The 10,000-nt window shown below is 47.7% G+C and overlaps 1 protein-coding gene across 5 annotated transcripts in view; it reads right to left on the bottom strand.

Annotated features, from left to right (window-relative positions):
• Positions 1 to 10,000, bottom strand: part of LOC123749573 (calpain-A) — a 267,048-nt gene that overhangs the window by 234,156 nt on the left and 22,892 nt on the right. The window lies entirely within an intron of this gene.

The following is a 10,000-nucleotide window of genomic DNA, read 5'->3' as shown; positions in this document are numbered from 1 at the left end:
TCTGGATATTATTTTATGTTTTGTAATTTGTTTTACGTCAGTTTTCTATCAAAGTATTTTTAAATGTTTTTTCTCCTCTGTCTTATCCTTTAGTTACTAAATTGCAGTCTTAACTTTTTTTACATTTTTTTTGTTTTTGTTTTTATTTATGTGACTGGCATTCCGTCTGCCTAGAGACACTGCACTAACCTATTTTTTCTCGTCATATTATCATATTATATTATATTATATATATATATATATATATATATATATATATATATATATATATATATATATATATATATATATATATATATATATATATATAAAATAAATGTTTATTCAGGTAAGGTACATACATACAAGTGATGTTACATTAATGGATTGATATATAGACAGAGCTAGTACATACAATGCCTAAAGCCACTATTACGCAATGCGTTTCGTGCAAGAAAAACATTAATATCTAGAACTTAATACTAATTGAGCATAAAGAATAAAAAGTGTTTGAGAACAAATACAAATAAAGATAAAAAAAAAGGGGGAACATGACTGAAAAAGCAGCACAAATACAATAGGATGACAAACAGTGTTGATTAAAAAAAAAAAAATAAAAAAATATAAGCGAGCGACTTTCGGGCAGGTCTTTAATCCTATGTTCCCTGGAATACGACCCGCCAAATCGTTTAACAACCAGGTACTTATTCACTGCTGGGTAAACAGAGGCTACAGTTAAGGATTGGCGCCCAGTCAATCCTCCCCGGCCAGGATCCGAACCCCCAGGCCAAAGCGCTCACGAAGCTCAGGGCGAGTGTCTTACCACTGCGCCACGGGGACCATTAAGGGGTTGCATCCTGGGAAGGGTCAGTAGTTAGACCTTCGGGGGGGGGGGGGGGGGGGGGAAGGATTTCAAGTATATACATACACAGGCTTCCTGTCCCCGACAAAATTATCATCATCAATGTGGTACTCTATGGTGTCTTGGGTTGAGAGGAGGGGGAACTGGATACCCCTCCTCCCCCCCTTACAACCTTTGCCCCCACTGACCCCCCCTCCCCTCCCCCCTTACAACCTTTGCCCCGCACTAACCCCCCCCCCCTCCCCTCCCCCCCCTTACAACCCATGCCCCCCACTACCCCCCCCCCTCCCCTATACACATGTCCGCTCTAAACTCGGGTCACTACAATTATTGTACACCTTCACTTGCTGGCGTCATATAACCTCCTACCACTTGGGCTAAACGGTAGAGCGATAGTCTCGCTTCATGCAGGTCGGCGTTCAATCCCCGACCGTCCACAAGTGGTTGGGGCACCATTCCTTCCCTCTGTTCCATCCCAAATCTCATAACATCCTGTCCCTTTCTCAGGGCTATATACTCGTAGTGGCTTGGCGCTTTCCCCCGATACATGTCCCCTTCCCTTCATATAACGTCAAAAAATGGCCACATTCGATGTTTGTTTTTTTACTTTAAAAAAAAAAGGTTTATGTTACGTGGCGCGCTGGGAGCTTTTACGACTCGCAAATGGCCAGCCTTGAGAGCTCGCTCGATACCCACTATACTGCATGCCGCCCATGTCTCTGTCTCTCTCTTACCTCACTGGTCCGGTTATAGTCCTCACACACACACACACACACACACACACACACACACACACACACACACACACACACACACACACACACACACACACACACACACACACACACATACACACGATGTGTGTGCGGACGATGCTGAAATTATGAGAAGGATTAAGACAGAAGAAGACTGAGGCTTCAAGAAGACCTAGACAAGTTGAAGGAATGGTCGAACAAATGGTTGTTAGAGTTTAACCCAACCAAATGTAATGTAATGAAGATAGGTGTAGGGAGCAGGAGGCCAGATACAAGGTATCATCTGGGAGAGGAAATTCTTCAGGAGTCAGAGAAGGAAAAAGACTTGGGGGTTGATATCACGCCAGACCTGTCTCCTGCAGCACATATCAAGCGGATAACATCAGCGGCATATGCCAGGCTGGCCAACATACGAACGGCATTCAGAAACTTGTGTAAAGGATCATTCAGAACTTTGTATACCACATATGTCAGGCCAATCCTGGAGTATGCAGCCCCAGCATGGAGTCCATATCTAGTCAAGGATAAGACTAAACTGGAAAAGGTTCAAAGGTTTGCCACCAGACTAGTACCCGAGCTGTGAGGTATGAGCTACGAGGAGAGACTACGGGAATTAAACCTCACTTCGCTGGAAGACAGAAGAGTTAGGGGGGACATGATCACCACATTCAAGATTCTGAAGGGAATTGATAGGGTAGATAAAGACAGTCTATATAACACAAGGGGAACACGCACTAGGGGACACAGGTGGAAACTGAGTGCCCAAATGAGCCACAGAGATATTAGAAAGAACTTTTTTAGTGTCAGAGTGGTTGACAAATGGAATGCATTAGGCAGTGATGTGGTGGAGGCTGACTCCATACACAGTTTCAAGTGTAGATATGATAGAGCCCAATAGGCTCAGGAACCTGTACACCTGTTGATTGACGGTTGAGAGGCGGGACCAAAGAGCCAGAGCTCAACCTCCGCAAGCACAATTAGGCGAGTACACACGTCTGGAACTGCTTCACCAAGCTAGTACCAACTACACTACACTCTTGATCCTCCCAAGTCAACACCAGGAAATATGTCTCTCAAGTCTACAGGTTCACTCAACTGACAATCAAATATATTACCCCGAGGCTGACATTACCACCAGTCTACTTGTACACTCACATGTATACCCCGAGAGGTGTACCCAGATTGTCTATATATGTAAACTCACTCAGTTTACCCTTAGTCCTAGACAATACCTACCCAGGACTACGCGTGCTGCTTGGTCAGTATAAGCTATTGAAGGGGGGGGGCCTTAATTACACCCCCCCCCCCAGGCCAATGATTGACTAAACAAGGCTAACTTCAGCTCAAACTATCCTGGCACATCTTAATAACCATGTAAGTTATACCCACACGCGGCACGTAACTTGATGTAAGGCTTAATATATCAAATATAGTCCATTATAACCTATATTTATGTGTCTTGTGTGTCTTATGTGTCACTAGTTATTGTGACACAGTACTTGACAGAAGGCTTCGTAAATGTCACAGCGTGCGTGTGTGCGCGTGCGCGTGTGTGTGTGTGTGTGTGTGTGTGTGTGTGTGTGTGTGTGTGTGTGTGTGTGTGTGTGTGTGTGTGTGTGTGTGTGTGTGTGTGTGTGTGCGTGTGTGTGTGCGTGCGTGTGTGTGTGTGTGTGTGTGGTTGCGGGTGGAGGGTGAGAGGGTTACATGTGTGTTTGGAAGGAGGGGGGGGGGAGGCCTGACCCGCGTGGAGGTCCATATATGCTTGCAGGTGTGTAAAGCCGGTGTGGGTACAAGTTGGTGGGGGGGGGGGGGAGGGGGGGTTATGGAGGGAAGGATCGGGCGAGGGGTGTGGGTGAGGCGGTGTGGTTATGGGCGTGTGGGCGGGGTGGGGGTGAGTCAACTACAGGAGAGTCAAGGCATACTTCAAACACCTCCGTCACTTCTACCTTTTGACATATGATCACACGCCCACACACTACTTATCTACTCGTGTCTATAACAACCGAACTCCAGCTCTCCAATCCCGCCTTTACAGCCCCCAGTTGTCTATCGCAATGACTCCTGACTTATTTTAGTTATATCTACATCTAAAATCATGATTGTAATTCGCTTCCACAACCTGCTCCTTTAGTTCATTTAATTTCCCCGCTGCTCTTAAGCTAAATGACTTAATTAAAATTAACATGTGTATGACTCGTCTGTTTCTCAACCTCCACCCAAGGTCGCCTCTTCTATTGGTAGTCATTGTAAACATATTATATGGACTCGTCCGATTGCGCTACGGGCGCATCCGATTCCTCTATCGTAGTCGCCTCTCAAACAACGACCTGAATGTATTCGAGGGAGTTGAGCTCTGGCTCTTTGGTCCCGCCTCTCAACTGTCAATCAACTGGTGCACAGGTTCCTGAACCTATTGGGCTCTATCACATCTACATTGTAAACTGTGTATGGAGTCAGCCTCCACCACATCACTGCCTAATGCATTCCATTTGTTATCTACTCAAAATTCTTTGTGTGTTTGTGGCTACTCTCTCAACTGCTCTGAGAATTTTATATGTAGTTTAATAAAGTTTCAGCTTGTGTAACTGTTGGTCGTAAGTTATAGCAAACAGTTGTGGGTATAACTTACGAGGTGGCTTACTGGTGGCTTGCCCCTAGAGCTTCTCCCACACCACCGTGTGTGTGTGTGTGTGTGTGTGTTATACCACTCCACGCTGGGGCGCCACACAGCAGTATGGGGGTTGACGTGTGAGATATACAACGTCTTGAATGATTCCTTACCCACATTACTCCAGCGAGTCCTTATGTTGCCCAACCTGACACACGCTGCTGATGCCCTGCACGCAGGTTCCCTCTTTTATCAACCGTGATTGTAACCATGATATATATGTGCTTCAGCCTACAGTTTAGACCTATTGTCTTATGTATGACCCTCTGTCCTGCGTCACAGTCAATACCAGCATTATCCTCAATTTAATAAGACTATCAAAATCCTCAGATTAGGCAAAATTGTAATTAATTTTGTCAATAAAGATGTTAATAATAATAAACGTGTAATAGGGGCCGACTGCTGAGTGGACAGCGCTTCGGATTTGTAGTCCTGAGGTTCCGGGTTCGATCCCCGGTGGAAGCGGAAACAAATGGGCAGTTTCTTTCACCCTGATGGCCCTGTTCACCTAGCAGTAAATAGGTACCTGGGAGTATAGTCAGCTGCTACGGGCTGCTTCCTGGGGGATGTGTAACAAAATGGCGGCCTGGTCGAGGACCGGGCCACGGGGACGCTAAGCCCTGAAATCATCTCAAGATAACCCGCAGGGGTAGTTGAGCGCGCTCGCGCGTGCGTGTCTAAACCTTGAAAACTAGTGGCCAGATATAGAGCCAACTTGGCACAGGAGTTGGGTGGCCCTTGGGCGGACCCCCCCCTCCCCACCCTTGTCCCTGGTATCTTGCAGGTCTATCGAACAAGGTGATCGCTGCTCGCTCTTAATCACCTCACATAACTACTGCCTTAACTATGCTGCATATCAATGTCATACACAGTATACAAGTTTATCAACATGTCTTCACATTTAGCTGAAGCTAGCAAGCTAGCTAGCTAGCTAGCTCTCTCTCTCTCTCTCTCTCTCGTTCTCTCTCTCTCTCTCACACACACATCGAACCCGGGCCTTTAGAACTACGACCTTCGAGCGGTGTCGACTAAGCCCCGAGTGTGTACTCATTGTGTAAGTACCGTGTGTGTACTCAACTAGGTGAGTACACACAGGGGGGGGGAAGGCCTTCACGGCTTAGTGGACAGAGCTCGAAGGTCGTAGTTCTAAAGGCCCGGGTTCGATTCCCGGTCGAGACGGAAACAAATGGGCAGTTTCTTTCACCCTGATGCTGCTCCTGTTCACCTAGCAGTAAATAGGTACCTGGAAGTTAGACAGCTGCTACGGACTGCTTCCTGGGAATATGTGTGTGTGTAGCAGATTATATATATATATATATATATATATATATATATATATATATATATATATATATATATATATATATATATATATATATTATATATATATATATATATATATATATATATATATATATATATATATATATTATATATATATATATATATATATATTATATATATATATATATATATATATATATATATATATATATATATATATATATATATATATATATATATATATATATATATTAGTTGTCGTAATAGAGGAAACAATATATAGGTCAGAAAGGCGGGGTCCAAAACCTTATAGCTCGAATCTGCAGGCATAAATAGTAAATACAAATAATAAATACACAGGGGTTAAGCTCTGAGTATAGACTGACGGAACTGAACCTCACAACTTTGAAGAGCAAAAGAAATAGAGGAGATATGATAACAACAAACAAGATACTGAGAGGAATAGACAGGGAAGACAAGGACAGCCTCAAAGTTCAGAGAAAGTAGGACACATGAGGACACAGGTGTCCTGTGTCTCTCAGGTGACACAGGTATCCCACACAATACCAGGGCAGGTATCTTTAACAGCGATAAATTCCAGGTACTCAGATACGGTAAAAATGAGAACCTTAAACATGATACCTGCTTGATGGGGTTCTGGGAGTTGTTCTACTCCCCAAGCCCGGCCCGAGGCCAGGCTCGACTTGTGAGAGTTTGGTCCACCAGGCTGTTGCTTGGAGCGGCCCGCAGGCCCACATACCCACCACAGCCCGGTTGATCCGGAACTTCTCTTAGAAAACAGTCCAGTTTTCTCTTGAAGATGTCCACGGTTGTTCCGGCAATATTTCTTATAGTCGCTGGGAGGACGTTGAACAACCGCGGACCTCTGATGTTTATACAGTGTTCTCTGATTGTGCCTATGGCACCTCTGCTCTTCACTGGTTCAATCTTGCATTTTCTTCCAAATCGTTCACTCCAGTACGTTGTTATTTTACTGTGTAAATTTGGGACCTGGCCCTCCAGTATTTTCTATGTGTATATTATTTGGTATCTCTCCCGTCTCCTTTCTAGTGAGTACATTTGGAGAGCTTTGAGACGATCCCAATAATTTAGGTGTTTTATCTCGTCTATGCGTGCCGTATATGTTATCTGTATTCCCTCTATTTCAGCAATCTCTCCTGCTCTGAAGGGGGAAGTGAGTACTGAGCAGTACTCAAGACGGGACAACACAAGTGACTTGAAGAGTACAACCATTGTGATGGGATCCCTGGATTTGAAAGTTCTCGTAATCCATCCTATCATTTTTCTGGCTGACGCAATATTTGCTTGGTTATGCTCCCTAAACGTTAGGTCGTCGGACATCATTATTCCCAAATCCTTTACATCCTGTTTTTTTACTATGGGAAGATTCGATTGTCTTTTGTACAGTCTCAAGTGTCCGTTGATGTCATTGACAGTCTCAAGTGTAAAGTCATTTACATTGTCATTTGCGTATGTTCACTCCATCCTTCGGCCGACCCCAAAGACACATTCACCAACTTTGTACATCATTCAAAACGGGAATTTTCTCAAATATAAATTAATATGATTAAATATTTGCCTATTTAGGCGTAGGTCAGATTGTGTGTTTAAGTTCCGTTGGTAATTATTTACCTTTCAATTAGTCCTTAGGTTAGGTTCGTTTAAGCGGCGGCCGTCCCCCCCCCCCCCACCCCCTCCAACACCCATTCCCCAATATCAATGTAAGGTGTTGAAAAGAGGTTTGTACTCATAAATAAATGTTATACATTAAAGTTCTATGTATAGTTAGGCGGAGATTCGATTAGGTATATAGGCCCTAATGGAGATTGTAATACGTGGGGGAAAAAGCATTTACAGATTTGCGAATCGAACAGAGGTCGACAGCGAAGCCCTGTTTGGGATGTTTACAAAGGTCTTTAGCTGTAAATCGTGTGTAAACTGCGATTCGTTATATACAGCTAGTTTTTCCACTGTATGGATGACCACTGGCCTGTGTTGATGAGGACGGGTTGGTTTAATACATGTAATGTATTAAATACATGTAATACATGTAATGACCATTGGCCTGTGTTGATGAGGATGGGGTGGTTTAATACATGTAATGTATTAAATACATGTAATACATGTAATGACCACTGGCCTGTGTTGATGAGGATGGAGTGGTTTAATACATGTGACGTGTTTGTGAGTCCTCTTGGAGCAGGATGGAACCCCCCACCCGGGGTGTTATGTTATTATAGATTCAGCTTCTCGGAACAAGTTGCAAGTAGCACGGGCTATGGCGAGCCCGGAGCACCCCGGGTGTTTGGATTAAATCTGCAGACATATTCCTGTCTGTTTGTTTTCCTATACTTGCTACATACGAGTTTTATGGTGCTGTTTGGCAGGAGGCCCCTTGTTGGGGAGTGTGTGGAGGGGTACGTTTGGGAGTGTGGGGGGCACGTTTGGGAGTGTGGGGGGCACGTTTGGGAGTGTGGGGGGTACGTTTGGGAGTGTGGGGGCACGTTTGGGAGTGTGGGGGGCACGTTTGGGAGTGTGGGGGGCACGTTTGGGAGTGTGGGGGGTACGTTTGGGAGTGTGGGGGCACGTTTGGGAGTGTGGGGGGTACGTTTGGGAGTGTGGGGGGCACGTTTGGGAGTGTGTTGGGTACGTTTGGGAGTGTGGGGGCACGTTTGGGAGTGTGGGGGGCACGTTTGGGAGTGTGGGGGGCACGTTTGGGAGTGTGGGGGGCACGTTTGGGAGTGTGGGGGGCACGTTTGGGAGTGTGGGGGGCACGTTTGGGAGTGTGGGGGGCACGTTTGGGAGTGTGGGGGGTACGTTTGGGAGTGTGGGGGGTACGTTTGGGAGTGTGGGGGGTACGTTTGGGAGTGTGGGGGGCACGTTTGGGAGTGTGGGGGGCACGTTTGGTAGTGTGGGGGGTACGTTTGGGAGTGTGGGGGCACGTTTGGGAGTGTGGGGGCACGTTTGGGAGTGTGGGGGCACGTTTGGGAGTGTGGGGGCACGTTTGGGAGTGTGGGGGCACGTTTGGGAGTGTGGGGGCACGTTTGGGAGTGTGGGGGGCACGTTTGGGAGTGTGGGGGGCACGTTTGGGAGTGTGGGGGCACGTTTGGGAGTGTGGGGGCACGTTTGGGAGTGTGGGGGGCACGTTTGGGAGTGTGGGGGGGCACGTTTGGGAGTGTGGGGGGGCACGTTTGGGAGTGTGGGGGGGCACGTTTGGGAGTGTGGGGGGGCACGTTTGGGAGTGTGGAGGGGTACGTTTGGGAGTGTGGGGGGTACGTTTGGGAGTGTGGGGGCACGTTTGGGAGTGTGGGGGGGCACGTTTGGGAGTGTGGGGGGCACGTTTGGGAGTGTGGGGGGGCACGTTTGGGAGTGTGGGGGGCACGTTTGGGAGTGTGGGGGGTACGTTTGGGTGTGTGTTGGTACGTTTGGGTGTGTGGTGGTACGTTTGGGAGTGTGGGGGGTACGTTTGGGAGTGTGGGGGGTACGTTTGGGTGTGTGGTGGTACGTTTGGGTGTGTGGTGGTACGTTTGGGAGTGTGGGGGTACGTTTGGGAGTGTGGGGGGTACGTTAGGGAGTGTGGGGGCACGTTTGGGAGTACGTTTGGGAATGTGGGGGTACGTTTGGGAGTGTGGGGGTACGTTAGGGAGTGTGGGGGCACGTTTAAGAGTACGTTTGGGAGTGTGGGGGTACGTTTGGGAGTGTGGGGGGTACGTTTGGGAGTGTGGGGGTACGTTTGGGAGTGTGGGGGGTACGTTTGGGAATGTGGGGGGCACGTTTGGGAGTGTGGGGGGTACGTTTGGGAGTGTGGGGGGTACGTTTGGGAGTGTGGGGGGTACGTTTGGGAGTGTGGGGGGTACGTTTGGGAGTGTGGGGGGCACGTTTGGGAGTGTGGGGGGTACGTTTGGGAGTGTGGGGGGTACGTTTGGGAGTGTGGGGGGTACGTTTGGGAGTGTGGGGGGTACGTTAGAGAGTGTAAGGGCACGTTTGGGAGTACGTTTGGGAGTATGGGGGTACGTTTGGGAGTGTGGGGGGTACGTTTGGGAGTGTGGGGGTACGTTTGGGAGTGTGGGGGGTACGTTAGGGAGTGTGGGGGCACGTTTAAGAGTACGTTTGGGAGTGTGGGGGTACGTTTGGGAGTGTGGGGGGTACGTTTGGGAGTGTGGGGGGTACGTTTGGGAGTGTGGGGGGTACGTTTGGGAATGTGGGGGGCACGTTTGGGAGTGTGGGGGGTACGTTTGGGAGTGTGGGGGGTACGTTTGGGAGTGTGGGGGGTACGTTTGGGAGTGTGGGGGGTACGTTTGGGAGTGTGGGGGGTACGTTTGGGAGTGTGGGGGGCACGTTTGGGAGTGTGGGGGGTACGTTTGGGAGTGTGGGGGGTACGTTTGGGAGTGTGGGGGGTACGTTTGGGAGTGTGGGGGGTACGTTAGAGAG

Source organism: Procambarus clarkii, chromosome 50 (genome assembly GCF_040958095.1).
Source record: "Procambarus clarkii isolate CNS0578487 chromosome 50, FALCON_Pclarkii_2.0, whole genome shotgun sequence".
Classification (NCBI taxonomy): Eukaryota; Metazoa; Arthropoda; class Malacostraca; order Decapoda; family Cambaridae; genus Procambarus; species Procambarus clarkii.
This window is presented reverse-complemented; position numbering and strand designations above follow the sequence as displayed.